We start from the raw sequence: 17,095 nt of genomic DNA on the forward strand, positions 1-17,095 counted from the left end.
CAGACTGGGTTGGGGGTGCTACTGGTATCTAGTGGGTAGAGTCTCGGGATGCTGCTAAACATCCTACATTGCACAGGACATCCTCTCACCACTAAGAATTATCTGACCCCAAATGTCAATAGTGCTAAGCTTGAGAAACCTTGCCTTAGATGTTTCCTGAACTTCCAAGGTGATGAGTTAGGATAATTGTAGGACTAATTCATGGAGTAAACAAGGTGAGTTTGGGGAGTTTTGTCTACCCTTCCCCAACCTCAGCTTGGCTCTTTCTTCACATAAAAGTTGAGCAAACTTTTGAAGATGGGCAATTTGAGGGAGTGTGAAGTCTTAGTCTGGGCCTCCACTAATTAATTTGATTTCTGAAGTAATTTTTGAAAACAAAATAATGGTGAGGAACCTTTCTACTAAATGGTATTGAAGGGGCAGGGACAGGCTCAGTTGAAAAATAGCGACCAGAGAATACCTTAGTGGATGAAAACCTTTGTCATCAAGTAATCTATGTGATATGTAGTGTTCCTAAACCAGATGTTGCACAGTGGTGACAATCTGCAGAAATATTTGGCGTGGCCTGCCCAGACTTAAATTTTAGATTAGTTGGCAGCATTAAACATTGGGATACTTCTGATAATAATCCTTTTTTTGTGGAACAAGCCAAAGAACCGATAACCACAGGTACACATTCCTACAAGTCAAGAATTGGCTTCTGCTGAATAATGGCCACTCGCTTTGGATAGAGCACTAGTCTCTCCACTCCCCATCCGGACTGTTTCAGCAGGTTACGTTACCTGCCTGGTCCCTGTAGCAATCTCAGTTTGCAACTTGGGTCTTAGGTTATACTTATACTCCTTTGACTATACTCTTTAGGGTGACACTGTATAATGATAATCTGTTTTGTAATATGATATGTAGTCTTGCCTAGATTAATTTTCATCAAATCAATGCTGTACCATCTTTCGGCCATTTTTGTTTTCATCATAGTTTTGACTTTTCCGTCACTTTCTTTCCTCCAATTTTTCTGGTTAACCAAAAGGTGACTGAATAGGGAAGAATAATTCAACGACTACGAACTGGGATATAAAGTCACCACAATTCCCTTCCTACCCACCTTTTTTTAGCTTACTAACTTTTGATATATAAAACATGAATAAAAATATCCCTGGCAGAAATATTTTGACCATCATGTAAGGAAACTTGGCAGGGATAACTCACTGAGATCTGCAGAAAATAAGTTTCAGAATAAAATACTGAATACTGATGTTGAAAGTACTTATAGACAAAATTCAAACAGGTATTTTATAGCGCCGGGTCAAGTCATTAGGAGGTTACAAAAGGAGCTTACGATTCTTTGAATAATAATTTGTTTAAATCAGAGAGCGCATAAGGAGGAACAGATTAGATAGCTTTGATATTCATAAAGTAAGGCCAAGTTTATATTTTATGCTGTGCAACGGAAGACGTTTGCAATGATTTAGGCCTAATAAAGATAGCTACTGAGGTGTTTCTTATATTGATAAAGGTCAGGTTAAATGATCATTACACTTGTATAGAATACTGGTTCTTAATCCTTTTGGAATCAGGGTTTCTTTACACTTTTGACAATTATTTAGGATCCTAACGGGTTTATGTTTATGTGTGTTATATCCACCTATATGTACTGTATTAGAGACTTAGAACTAGAATATTTTAAAATAATTATTCATTTCTTTAATAAAAAGAATATATTCATTACATGTTAATATGTAACATATTTTTATGAAAAATAACTGTAGTTTTCAAAAGAAAAAATCAGTGAGAATTTTTCTAAAGCTCTTCAGTATTTGGATTAGTAGAAGACAGCTGGTTTCTCAAATTTACTCTCTCTGTTGTACCATTGTTTTGTTTGAAATTTATGAAGAAAAATCCAGTTTTATGCATAGTTGGAAAAAGGAGGATTTGTAGATCCTGGGAAAGAGTTTGGGGATTGTGATGGTTAGTTTTTATGTGCCAACTTGGCTAGGCTCCAGTCCCCAGTTATTCAATTGTGCACTAATCTAGGTGTTGCTGTGAAGGAATTTTGTAGGTGTGATCAGAGTCCATAATCAATGGGTTTCAAATAGGAGCGATTATGCTAGATAATCTGGATGGGCCTGATTCAATCAGTGGACAGGCCATGGAAGCAGAGTGTTACACTTGCCTCACTAGCCCTATAATCATGAAAGCCAGGTCCTTGCAATAAATGTCTTAATATGTATCTCCTACTGGGTTTGTTTCTCTAGTTGAACTCCGATAAGGGGAGCCCCTCCACCCCAGGGTTCCTTGAACCACACTTTGAGAATCACTGGTAAAGGATATAGTTATAAAGCCTTTCAGGTCACTTGCTAATTGGTTTAGCATAATAATTCTATAAAGACAATACAGCAGAAATCATCACTTCTATCCTCAGAGAGGATATTATCAAGTGGCACACATCTGTTAGCAGCTCTTCGTCTTAGTCTTAAATTCCTGGTCCCTATTCCAGCGTTCTTTATACTTTAGCACAATAATCTCCTGTACATTTGGAAATATACTTACAGATATAGATATTCATATTATTGAATACACACATGCCACAAAGAAATCCTTTGGAAAAAGTGTGTAGAACATAAAACATATCTCACACATATGTGGTTATTAGGTGAAAACATGCCAGATGTTACTATCCACCTATATCTAAGCTATGAGTGAGAGTAATACCAAAAACAAAGGGCTTTGTTTTATGCTCAAGGATTTTATAATTTGCCTGAAAGAAATAAGATTATTCACCACTGAAGATATGAGATGAGCTTTAAAAAGAGATTAGGACTTTGATTCTTTCCCAATACCTTTTTGAGCACTCGGCACTGGAATGGGGGGCCTGTTTTTGAGCTATTTCTATTATGGAATAGGGCCCCCAGCCCCGTAGTTGATGCTCTCACTTGTTGTGAGTTTATGGAAGATGAGGATGATAACCAATCAGCAGGTGCTTAATAATAACAACCGGTTCATTGAATGACTGAGTGAGGACGCAGAGAATGGGTATAATACATAATATAGGTGAAAAGGAAGAGCAAAAGTAGGAAAGTTGGGAGAAATGAGAAAAACTGAAGAATTAAAAGATGGAATATGACTTTTAAGGACAATTGAAAAAAAAACTGAGCTAGAGCAGAGGGTGTGTGTTAGAGTATTAAGAGATCTAGGAACACAAACGAAGGGTTGACATTTTATGAAAGACTAGCCAAGGAACCTGCGTTTAAGAGGAAGAAGAGTCAGAATAGTATCACAGTTAATAAGGGTATCAACTTCCGTCAGACAGAGGTGGGTTTGGATCCTGGTTCTGTCACGTGCTAGCTACGTGATGGTGGATAAATTACCTCACCTCTTTCAGCCTCAGTGTCTACACCATAAAATTTTGGAGCGTTACTATGAAAATAAATGAGAAAATGTATGTATAGTACATCACATAGTGTCTCGCATAGAGTAAATCCAGTAAGTGGTGACTCTCATAATTATTATTGTTATTACTACTATCAGTATTAATCCTAGAGGCAGCAAGAAGCTTATGGGGGGTTTCTAATTGGGATGATGACTTGGGGGCTGCTGTCAGTTTGGAAAATAACATTTAATGTTAGTTAGAATGAACTCTCAAGGGACAATACTGGAGCCAGAGCAATCGGTTAGAAGGCCGCCTTAATAGCACAAGCACAAAGAAGGGAAAGTAAGGGACATCTTAGCCCAGGGCTCCTTTCACTGGGTCATCACACACTATAGATTCGACGTTGGTGATTTATGCTAAACAGGATCAAAAGGTCTGTCTTTATGTATAATTGGCAAAAGGGAAACCATACATTTTTGTAAGCATATTTAAGTGTGTCATTGATCAAATTTAGGGAAGGACTTTCAGAAAATGTCAAACTCCCTGACAGCTATTAGACTCCCAAGTTCTTTCTCTCTGCTTACACAGCAAATTAACTAGAGGTTCCCAGAAAACTAATTGCTCTGGGAGGCAGCAGTTTGGGGAAAAAACCTCCAACTTTATACCAGTCACACAAATATCTCTGCGTACTCCAGGATTTTATGAATTATATATAACACTGGATATACACGTATCTACAGAACTTACAAATGGTGGCTATTCACAGTTAACTAAACCCATCTGTTAATATCTGGGTACACTGGAGGTAAAGTCAATTAATAACTGGTAGTTATAACAGGAGCCAACTAGGAGAACTCACTTGTCTAACTATAGTGCTGGTGTTGTTATGTCTGTAGCCAAGAAATAATAGTAAAATACTGTCAATTTCAAGCACTCTTCTTGGCTTTACTGTGAGGTTTACTGTTTATTTTACAAGACACACAGAACTGGGTTGCTTCCGGAGCTGCTTGTCACATAGGAGAATCTCAGTGGGATGAATCTGAGGTTTTTCTGCAATTGTGCACTTTTAATAATCTGTACACAACTAAATCCAAAAGACATGCTGATCTCCATGGACGAGTATAATACCTTTGATTTAGTTCAGGAGGTAAATGCCAAATAGTACAGAACACACAGCAAAATTATGATTTCACTGCTAGTTTAAAGTGAAATTTCTAGTCTGAGAGTCTACGGGCACATATGTGTTTGTATGAGTGTAATAGGTATGAATCCCCTTTTCAAAAGAACTAGAAGTTTTCATTGTGTATTTGTGCAGAAATCATTGTTGATCGAAACCAGTACTATAGGAACATAAAGGAAAAAAATAAAGACATTAAGAAAAAGACATCGCATGGTGGCTTTTGTTCATGATTTTCTATTCATTCAATGCAAGTAGTCAAGTTGATTTTCCAAGTGGAAAGGATGGATTTTCTCAGAGTCAAACATGCATTGCTGGGCAGGCCCTGTGGGATAGAGGTGGAGTGAGACCTGGGAACAGAGAGATGTCATCTTCACCTGGAGATAAGTCTTGCCCTAGCGAGGTGTGCTAATAAGCAGTGTGTCGGGAAATTCTATGACTCCTCAGTGAGAGATAACTACGAATTAATAAAGTTAAAGTAATGGAACTTGGAATAAAAACAGAAGATGAAATAGGGCCTTGGATTTTATAGGATCCTATATTAGCATATCACTGATAAAGGAGACAGACTAAGGAAGATTAAGTAGTTTGCTTGAGGTCACAAGTCGATGGCACTATCAAGACGATTTTATGACTCCTAATCCTGTGTAATGCTGCCACTGCACACTGTCTCAATGAACTTACTATAATCACTGTATTTCTACCCAACTGTTTTCTGCCCAACTCGAACAACTTAAGCAAAAAGGGCAATTCATTGGCTCACAGAACTGGAACCTCCAGAGACCCAAGTGCTCCAACAATGTCATCAACACATTCCTTGCATGTGTCAGACGCGCTTTCTCCATATGCTGGGTCAGGTAGCCTTTGCAAACTCCAGAGACACATACCCACTCAGCCTGAAAGCCTCAGTAGAAAGTCTTTCCTGACACTTTTTTACTTTGCCAAAATTCCAGGAAAGCTTCTGATTGGTTCACTTTGGATTGAGTGCTCATTTCTGATCAATCACTGTTGCCACAGGGATGGAACTTGTGGATGGACACTCCGATTCACCAGCTAATGTACACACTCTGTGGCAAGGTCATCTCTTTTAACCTCATAGAATATATTACTCACAAGAAAAGGCGGTTTTCTAATCCGAAGGAGGTCAGGGATTCCAAATAGTCACAAACAACAATTATATATTATAATTATTTTAAAATGCAACCTCACGGGAGGAAATAACTAAGAACAGAAACTTACCGAACACAGGAACACTAACTCTGGAAATGGTGTTGTTTTCCTTCTTCTAAGTAACTTGCGTTGGTATCTGTAATGACAAAGATGAAGAAAAATCTCATTTCTGGAGATGGAGGAAAAGATTGATGCCCTATAGTTTACATCAGGATAATTGCTTTCATACACACTCTTGACATACAAAATATTTTATACCCTTAGAACAGTATTTGGCATTTAATGAAGGCTCATTCCCTTCCTTTCCACATATAAAGAGTCCATATGTAATTGTTACCTTGCTTTGTGCCAAGGCCACTGTCATCACCTTTTATCACCACAGACTTCAGCATCATTTATGTCATGAAGTCTCAATTAAAAGACAAACTTCCGTAAGCTAGTTCATATTTTTGGTTTTTAGTGTTTGAGTTTTTGAATGCCACAATTCCCCAAACGGCCTTCCATTGCTCTCTGGGATTTCACAGCACATAGTTCTCACTGGCCTAACATGAATCACTCTGATTTTCTTTTCAATTTCAGTTCACATGAACGCTGGTTATTAGGATACTGAGAATTCAATCATATAGCTGGAGATACTGTGAAGTCTGGCAAAATGACTTTTCTATGTCACTTTTGAGGAAAACCGAAGACTTAAATGCAGCCCACATTCTTAATTAAGAAATTGTCACCTGTGTAATTTCAGATGAAACCGAAGAAGCAGTGTCTTGGTTAGGAGCTGGGGCTTTTAAGTTAAACAGTTCTGGGTTGAAATCCTGACTTCTCACCAGCTGTGTGAGCCTAGGCATGTTACTTTACCTCTTTAAGCCTTAATGACCCCATTTATAACATGGGGGAACCACACTATCACCAAATCCGTAGATAATGCATGTAGAGTATGTGATACTCTTTGAGCTCTAATAAGATTAACCATTGTTATGAGAGTCATAACCCATTAATTGATGTGTGAGTAATGAAATAAAGAAAGAACAGAAATAACACCTATTGCAGTTCCTAGCATGGGCAACATACGCATATGTTTGTGGAACTGAATGCCGATTTTTATTGCTAGAGATAACCTATTCTTTACATTTTTCTTCAAGAAGCTTCCCCAAATTTCTTTATTTTCATTGATCCACTTTCTTTCAGATTCTTTATAATTATAAAAAATAATTTTAACTCCTAATTATGAACTGCTTGCCACACAAGCTGTTGCGTTAATATTCTCTTCAACTAAAATTTAGGTAACTTTTCTGCAGAATTATACCTTACTTCTTGTATAATCTTTATATCACCTTCCTAAGCCTACAGTAAGGAGTCAATAAGTACTTGTGAATGGATTGACAAGTGGTAGGAACTTCCTTCTCTCCTCCAGCCCTTTTAAATCAAACTGGATTGTTTTACATAAATTGGCAGTAGACCCACATAGAGTTATGACAGGTATATGGATTGGAATGAGAACCCCTCTTAAAATTTTCTAAGACTCCTCAACTCCTTTTGTACAAATGTGTCTAAAGCTCATAAATCCCAAACTCTTATTCATTCGCTGTCAACAAGAGCCCAAATAAGCCTACGCTTTACTTTTATTACCTTTTAATATTCCTCAGTTATGAAAGATATGGAAGGAAAGGTAATGAAGGATGGATTTCCTGAGAACTTTGGTACCCATGCTTACGTGTTATCTTTGACGTCATGGTTTGCCCAGGGGCTGGAGCAGAGGTGCCATTCAGTCCATGACCATAAACAGTGGTAAATAAAGTGTCATCTGGGACTTGGTCCGAAAGCAGCAGGCTCTGGGTACCACCATGTGACGTTTTTATTTTATTTTTTTATTATTTATTTAAATTTATTGGGGTGACAATTGTTAGTAAAATTACATAGATTTCAGGTGTACAATTCTGTATTACATCATCTATAAATCCCATTGTGTGTTCACCACCCAGAGTCAGTTCTCCTTCCATCACCATATATTTGATCCCCCTTACCCTCTGGTAACCATTAAACTATTGTCTGTGTCTATGAGTTTTTGTTTCTCATTTGTCTTCTTTTGCTGTTTTTGGTTTCTATAACACATATCAGTGAAATCATATGGTTCTCTGCTTTTTCTGTCTGACTTATTTTGCTTAGCATTATACTCTCAAGATCCATCCATGTTGACCATATGACATTTTTAATAAACTCAAATACTTGATTCACCCAGTAAGATGCTTTCCTGATGCCTTTCCTGAATGTCATGGCGCAGGCAAAGATATCAGATGTGAAGATATCCCAGATTGTGCCTCAACAGGAAGAAGGGCCCAGGCCCTTCCTGTTTGCTAGAGACACTTCTGCACCCAAATGCCTTGGGAAAGCCTTCCAAACCCTGCTGACTGTATCTCCAGAATCCTTCTCCATTCTACTTCTTCTCAATAGTCAGCAGCCCCCATTTCTTGCTGTGACCTCACTGCCTCTCCCATTTGTTCTCTCCTTCACTTTGTTACCTGCGTATCATGTTAACATGATAGTTTTGTTTCTGATTTCCAGGGTCTGCCTTAACTTTTGGTGCCTATGCAGGGTACAAATACCATCTTTGCAATCACATCAGTAACATGAGATAGAAGTTCTGTAACTGTATGTCCATCAGTGGCCCTCCTCACAATTTGCATCGCAGCTAACTCTGAATTGGGCCAGTGACTATAGGATGACAGGCCCGTGTTTGATTTCCCATGAACCTCAGTAGTGATTACTATTCCACTATCCTTGACAGCTTTTTTTATTTTTTATTTTTATTTTCTGGGAAATTCTGTGGGAAGAATTAGTTTCATAAGACCAAAGATCATATTACTATATATTCTCACTTTTTCACATAGTAATGTTTCTGAAACTGTAGTGCATTTTATACTTGATGTGTACCTTTAGTGAGATCATTTTAAATCCCCAAATGCTATTATTTAATCTCCAATGCATTGTACTACTGCTGACATCATTCATTCAAGTGACATGGTAACATTGCATACACCTCAGTAGTAGAGGCTCTGAGATAAACTTCCTGGCTATGTCTTCACTGTATACATGCCATTTAACAGAGCTAAGGGGTGATTGGTCTAAGAGCTGTGAAAGCCAACCAAATCCTGAGCACCACAGTATGACATGGCTAGAGGCACTATTAAGCATGGTTTGCACAGACATGTTTGACCTGACCTCTGAAGCTCCTGTACAAAAACAACAGCCTGTCATTATCACAGAACCTGCTAGATCGCCACCACAGGGGAGGTGGAGTGGTGGCTATCTTTGCACAGTCAGTGCCTTTTTGCCCAAATTCTTCTGGCTTCCTTGAACATGTTGAACAGTTGGCTGTTATCTCAGGGAAAACCTACAGTCCATTGGATCCCATTTATTCTTTCTCTCTTAATTCAATTTACAAGTAAACGCCATCACAGGGTTCACAATGAGACTTCAGTGAATTTCCCCACCTGCACTCAGCATTTCACTTGCTGAAATGGCAATTGGAAATATTATACTTTTCCTAAGCCAAAATCATAACCCCCTAAACCTGCATATTTTCCAATGGGACTCTCATTTCTATGGCATATGAGCATATAATCAGAAACAAGCTCATATTCCAATGTGAAAACACACTGTCTTGATTTTTTTCTTACTTGTAAAAAAAGGTATAACTGTATCTCTCTGATCTGGAAGTCAGAGGGTAAGTGATCATATATTTATAGAGAAAAGTCTTCCTCCTCTTGACAAATCAACTACATGATACTACCCTAAGATTTGGGGAGGTAAGTGACCTTCCCTAAGACGTACAGATTGGTTGAGGACTAGGACTCATTGTGATGACACAGTAGGCATGTCTTTGAATTCCCAGGGGTATTTGGTGAGGAGAATCCTGGAATTCATACCACTATCCCTATACAGAGTCAGAGGATCACGATTTGGGGCACTCAATAGTACATGAAGCCAGAAGCATAAGAGCACACATGGAAACCACGTTACTCAATTGCGTTAATTAAACAGGGAAGCTAAGTAATTCCTATAAAGGTTAATTCTGTATTAACCACTGGGGAATCAGTGAGGTTTTGCATATGCACTGAAATTGATTCTCACAGACTTGGTTCTAATATCACTTCTGCTCATTTTACTGGTTGTTTGACACTGGGGAGCTACTTAATGTCTTGACATTAGTTTCTTCTTCTGAAACATAAGAAAAATAATGCCTACCTTACATGATTATTATAAATTCCCTCTCTATAGCTATCTCCATATCTCATGTGTGTTTACATATATGATATAATAAATCTTCAATGGCTGTTATTATTACTGTACTCTACCCAACACAACTGTAACTCAGGTACCATATCTAACAGCTCTCAATTTTCCCCATCAATATAAAAATTGGACAATATAATTCATCTCCTAGGCTACTATCATTTATTATCTTACCCCCTTATTCTCTGTTTGATTAAGGGAAGTCAAGGAAGTAGGACTAAACATAAAAATCATACAAAACATAATTTCAAGGTAACAATACATGTGGGCCTGAAGATAGTATTATAATTGCCTACTTCTTTCAGTTGGGGAAAGAAAAGTCTGAAAAAACTTACAAAACCCTTCATTAAAATTTTCCCTTAGTACCTCCTTCATAAAAACCTCCTGCACATAACTGGTTTAGCAACAAGCAATCTTATTTAAAGATGAATAATCACAAAGGAAACATCATAAAAATTGTCACTTTTATAGACAGATACTATGAAAAGCAAAAGGATGGATGGAACAGAAAAAAGAAGTGAAAAATAATGAATACTCAATAAAAAACTATTTCCATGGACAGGATAAAATTGAGACCAAGTTTTCATGTGAACATAACACAACACAACTATCTCATGAAGCAATCATCACCCAAAATCCAGAGACCATGTCAGAAGTCTAAAAGCCTAGAGAAGTATTGTAAAAATGCAGAAGAAAAAAATAATAGTTGATTGATCGAAGGAAAGAAATGGAAGAAAACTGAAGCTAACACAAAAATGAATTTGAAATGGAAAGTAGCACAATGGAGAACAAAAACTGCTATAAATGCAGTAAACTACAGAATACAGGACTGGGAAAAGCCAGTTGAAAAAGATCAGTAAGATCAGTAAAAAATTACTTTTTTCAAAGATAGACGGAGATATCCAAGATGTGTATAATTGGAGCCCCTGACAAAGAAAATGGGAATAGACAACTAAGGCAAATATTAAGAATCATAATTAAAGAAATTATTTTTTTAGACATAGAGAAAGACTTGAATATATAGCTTGAAAGGCTGTATATTCCAAAAAGTGATACAGAAAGGCCAACATGACATACCCTAGTAAATTTACTGGATGTTGAAGACAAAGGGGGAATCCTTTGGGCAGCCAAAGGAAAACAGTTCAAGTTTGGGTTATGGTGGGGGAAAAGCTTCAACAAATGCTGAAAGATAGGCAGCATTGCCTACAAAATCTCCAGGGATAGAAAATATGGCTTAAAAAGTAAGAAAAAAATAAAATATGGTTTAAGAACTTTATTACCAGCCAAACCACCAATTGCATTTTTGAGCATGCAAGAACTTAGGGAATATTATTCCTCAATCATCTTTACTGAAAAATCCATTGGAGGGAAACTTCAGCCTATCCATAAAAATTACAGCAAAAAGACTGGTGTTGAAGACTGAACCTATTGAACTATGGGGCTGAGACTAAATGTCATGCAGGGATAATGGTTTCAGAGCAGAATATACATTTTATTAACCTTGACTAAAGGTGGGAGGAGAAAAGGGATAAATGAGAACAGGTGGTATAAATACAGTGACTTTCCCACATTTTATAGGTAAGAATGATGAATTAAGCAGAAGTATAACAACAAAAGTAAACACTAGCAAATATTATACCATAAACTGAAATTGGGTGGTAGAATAAAGCAGAAAAAAGAAAATACACTAATTTTATCATTGATTGTAATAGACGGTTGATCGATACTATTTAAAGAGAGGATTACTAGTTATTACTAATGATATAGTTAAAATAATTACTAGAACACAAGTCAAGTATAAGCTTCCCAAAGTATTAAAACAAATACACACAAAAACTAAAACAAGAGACCATAATATACTGAAGAATTTTTAAAAATACTAACAGAAAAAACCCCATGCTCTTTACATTAAGATTATAAATTATAGTAGATATGGCTACTTTCCTACATTAGATCAGTAGTGTTTAAATATTTCAACAATTGGTTAACTAAATGTCATTTAAGTAATTAGTGCCAGTTTTCCCTTGAGGCTTTATCCGAAAATTTCAGCATATTAAAAATGACAAATAAAGCTTTTTCTTGTTCCTGAAATTACATAAACTTTTCCATTAACCGATCAGCTAAATAACTACACTCAAATCAATGGCAACTTCTTTAATAGAAGGATCACTTGTTTTCCTTGAAAATGCCAGGACTCTCCTGGGTCAAGTGTACATTTGCACATGAGGTTTACTGAATGATAGTGATGAGGGTTGTTATTCAAACAAGATACAGCAATTTTTAGAAAGTAGAGTGGTACGCCAAGTTTCCAACTCTCCCCTCCTGCAGCAGGACTGGTGAAGGGAGATGTATTAGTTTGCTAGGGCTGCTGTAACAACGTGCCACGCCCTGGGTGGGTTAAACAACAGCATTTTATGGTCTCACAGTGCTGGAGGCTAGAGGTCCTAGGTCAAGGTGTTGGTAGGGTTGGCTCTTTCTGTGGTCTGTGAGAGGGAATCTGGTCCATGCCTCCCTCCTAGATTATGGTGTTTTGTTCACAATCCTTGATGCACCTTGGCCTGTACACTCATCATCTTGACCTCTTCCTTCATGTTCACCTTGTACTCTCCCTCTGTGTATGTTTCCATGCACACATTTCTCTTTTTTATAAGGACAGTGGTCACCTTGGATTAGGAGCCTACCTACTTCAGTATGACCTCATCTTAACTAACTACATCTGCATGACTCTATTTCCAAATGAAATCACATTCGGAAATACTGGGGGTTAGAATTTTACATATGAATTCTAGAAGAATACAATCCAACCCATCACAAGAGAGAAGAGAAGGTAGTGGTTCTGAACTGGTTGAGAGGACCATCCAATCTATCAAAGCAGACAGACAAAACCAAACTGGATGCCAGTTAAAATCCTATTAAAATTAGGTGCCATTGTCTGTATACATGTTCAATGTCACTGGCATCTCTTGAAGGATCTCTACACGCCAAGTAGATAATTCTGCTTATTGATATGTATCACTGATATGAAAGAAGGCAGATGAGGACATTAGAGTACAAGAAGAAGTCATTAGGATCCAAATCTAAGTACCTTGAAACTAGGACATCTGAGTGAATGGAAACCTTCTGGAATTTTTAAGCCTTGCCAAATTTACTAATACTCGTTTTGCTGTCCAGTGTAATTCACTGATGGTGGAACCTAACAATCTTCCAACATCTCACCTGGACTATTAACTCTTCACAGAGACACACATGCGCTGTTCTGGGCCAACAGTACAATTCTTTGTTGGTAACAAAGGGTGTAGGTGAGGGGGGCCTGATGTTGCACCTGTTGAAATGAACCCAAAGCATGTAAGAGCAAAGGACTTTCATATCTGCCAGGAGGGAAAGAAACCCTATCCCACATATTTCAGCTTCAGTTAATTGATCAATGTTTCCCAAGGCAGGGGGAGGCTATGTAAAAGGGTCTTGGGCAGTGTGAGATGAGGTAGGATGTTACTTAAAAGCAGTAATGTAACACTGATGTGTATAATGAGATTTTTCTTTTTTAGCTTCCTTTTGTATTTACATAATCAAAAGAACTGGCTGTCTCAATTTGATGCTAGTGTGATTTTTAAATCATAAGTCCTTCTAACCTTCCTTGTACCACAAAGGAAGATACCACAGGTCAGAGTTTAGGTTGTTTGGTTGGAATGCAATGTGATTATTAATTATTTTATCATTACTTTCTAGTTATGGCGATTGATATAAATATTTCATTTATTGAAGAGACAAGTTTGTTTTTAAGAATAAACTTAAAAGTTAATTTAAAAAAAGTTACAAAATAAATAAGTCATAATAGTTAAGCAAAGATTTGAAAGGTGGCAGACAACTAAGTAAAATTGGAGAAATAGTGAATTCATTCTTTCATTTTTTTATGAAGGCATTTGCATATACGAACAAGGCACTGCACTAGATGCTTAATAAATATATTCAGTTATGGGAAAAAGTTATACTCCACCCAGAAATTTGCAGGGTTAGAAAGCAAATTTGGGTAGAAAGCAAAAACCCAGAAACCCGACAAATCTCTCTTTTGCTGAAATAGAGCTGGGGCCAGACTCCAACCACCTTTGGAGATGGTGGCAAGGCCTCCTCCTCTCTTTCTGTTTTTATTCCTGGCTGCCCTCTTTTGCATTATGCTCGATCCCACAAGCCCCTGCTGATCCTTTTGGGAATAGGCAGAGTATATAAAAAGGGAGGTGATTAATCAGTATTTGTTGAATAAATGAATACGTAAGTGAATGAATAAGTAAATAGACAAAACAGATGAACTGAGAATTGCACAGCTCTGATTGTTCTCAGCTCTCTTGTTTTAATAAGGAGGGCTGATGTGAGGCGCATACTGTGATTCTAACAAGGAAAGTAGCACCCTGCGTAGCCCAGATGGGGAACATCAAGTGGGAACCAGCAGGAAATTAGAGAAAAAGCAGTTCTTTAGTGAGTGTCTTGTCTTTTCCCAGATGTGTTTGTAGGGCTAGCTGATAATCCCACATAAAGAATGGGCCCAGAAACGACTTCCAGGAAAGTCAGAGGAAGCTGGAGCTTATGGCCACTTCGGTGAAACCTCAGGATTAACTGTACTGATTCCTAATTTATAGGACCATGAAAATAAAAGTCTTGGATGTCGGTAGAAAGTTATAAAATCCAATTTGAGTGGGAACCCAGCCTGAATTAATAAGAGAGAGAAAAAAACGTGACATGTTTTTGTTTTCTGCTTAGGAAGGGCATGAGCACGGCACTGAAAGTTCTTCTGGGGACAAGAGAAAATCCCTGGTGGCCTTGCGAGAGTTGTTTTCATCTTAGTTGATGGGATGATTCATAGGCTATTAGAGAAAATCTCAGTGGCAGAGCAAAGAGAAACACCAGACTGAATTTAACCATAGTCCTTGACTCCAGCTTTTAGCACTTCTTACTTTGTAAGATAGTAATTTACATACATGCCCTTTCTCCCCTTCTAAATTGGACCCTCCCAGAAGGCAGGAGTGACTTCCTGTTTCACTTTTGTATTCTCCACGGTACCCATTATTTGAGACACAATAGGTATTCAGTATGTTTGGGTTAAATGCACGAATGGAAGTACACATTTGAAACTTGCTTCAGCTGCTGTATACATTCTTTTCCAAGAATGTGTGAGCACTAACCATGAACCAGACACTACTTTTGGCCACTGGGAGAAATTAAAAAATCAGTGCAACAGCCTCACGTCTCAAGATAATTGTAATCCTGTGGCTGAGATAGCCATAAACACAAGCACGTTTTATATAACTGAGAACATGAGAAACAAAGTGAGAGGGGGGTCAGGCTAAGAGATGTGGGTGCACAGAGAAAGAGGAATCAGTTTCAGCTTTGGGGTTGCTGACAGTGGGATCAGGGAAGTAACATGTGACGGAGGCTTTGAAGGATGAAATTCAACATGTATGGATAACTCTGGAGAAGGATGTCCCCAGGGAAAATTATACCAGAGATAAAATGGGGGGAAATTATACCATAGACAAAGATCTGGAGATGGACTAGAATAGAATGTGTTTTGGGATATTGGGTAGTGTAAAGGGGTTATAATAATGTCCAGAATGTAGGTGTGTGTGGGTGTATGTGGAGGGAGACAGGAAAAGAATCAAGGAGTTAAAGACCATCTGGGCAGAGATTTCACGGAGACTTAAAAACCGGGTGAAGCCATTTGAATTTAACTGAATAATGAAAGTCGCCGAGCAGAGACATGGCACCATCTAAGCTGCTCTTTAGGATCTTTAGGGCATAACAGTCAGCTCATCTCACAAAGAAATCTAGGGAAGAGTTATTAATGTCTCCTCCTTCAGGGTTGTCTTTTTCCTTCCAGGAATCATGGGTGCACTTCCCAAAAGGAGACTCCAAATGATGACAGATAACTTAAGGAATGGCTCCCTGCAGGAATTTGATCCCTGGTAATAAGAAAGGACAATGTGAAAGGAAGACAATGGGAGAGTCCTTCTAAAGCACAAGGCATAGTTGTCTCTGTTTCAGGTGGCTATTTATATACATTAAAAATAAAAAGCTTTTCTTGAAAATTTGCCATTAAAGAGAATGACCCGAGCATTTGTTTTTACTTTCCAGCAGGAAATGTTTTCCTGGACAATCAAATACCCATGGTTGATGACAGAAACCTCTACTTCACAAAGAAATGCCAGCTGATTAGAGTAGAGAAAGTGACAGAATCAGAAAAAGCACTGTGCAAGCTCTAAGGTTATTGATTCAGGCATGAATTTTCAATTGGTGTTAAAACTATCAGGTGATTAGAAATATACGCAAGTAATGAATAAAACACAAATGAGATCTCATTGCTCCTCTGAACACAACTTGGCTGCGGCCACTATTTTACTCTGAGTAAGAGCCAAAGTCATCACCGAGGTCTCCAAGGTGGCATGCCACTGGCCACCATTACTTCTCTTACCTTAATTTCGCTATGACCTTTGCACTCCTGTGACTTCAGTAACATTGACCTTGTGACTATTGTTTGGACATACGGGTCACATACCCTCCTAGGGTCTCTCACTTGCTCTCCCCAAGGTATCACTTGTTCTTCCCCCAGATATCTGCACGGCCAACTCTTCCTGATACAAGTTACCTTCTCAGCACCCTGTGTATAAACCTCTCCCACTCCCCTGCCACCCCTGAGCCTCTGTGACCCCACTCTGCTTTTTCCTACCAGGCACTTATTAACGGCTAAGCTATGATATAATTTACTTATGCTGGGAGACAGAGATTTTATCTTTTGTTCTCTGCAAAAATCCCTCACCTATAGAATAGCACCTGGAATGCAGCAGTTGCTCCACTATTTGCTTGGGGTATTGAGTAAAGGCTATGGGCACAGGAGCCTTTTGTGACTCACACTTCATAAGTGGCTCCCGCACTGCCGTGCAGGCAGTCAGCACACATCACACATGTGGACTGGCCCCTGCATACATGAAGGACCATGCTAGCATTCACTGCCTTAAGGATGTGAGAAGTGGTGCCTAATCGGGGATAAGGGGACTGTATTAATGCTGAGAAATGAATGAGCTTGGGGAAAAAGACAATCAGCG

At 38.2% G+C, this 17,095-nt stretch overlaps 1 protein-coding gene across 1 annotated transcript in view; it reads right to left on the reverse strand.

Annotated features, from left to right (window-relative positions):
* ATP10B (ATPase phospholipid transporting 10B (putative)) overlaps positions 1 to 17,095 on the reverse strand; it is a 258,806-nt gene that overhangs the window by 208,824 nt on the left and 32,887 nt on the right. Inside the window, exon 2 of the mRNA XM_019740727.3 lies at positions 5,784 to 5,850. The gene's annotated coding sequence lies outside the window, so the exon portion shown is untranslated. The remainder of the gene's footprint in view (positions 1 to 5,783; positions 5,851 to 17,095) is intronic.

The sequence above is a fragment of the Rhinolophus sinicus genome, chromosome 5 (genome assembly GCF_057876585.1).
Source record: "Rhinolophus sinicus isolate RSI-liver-muscle chromosome 5, RSI-T2T, whole genome shotgun sequence".
Classification (NCBI taxonomy): Eukaryota; Metazoa; Chordata; class Mammalia; order Chiroptera; family Rhinolophidae; genus Rhinolophus; species Rhinolophus sinicus.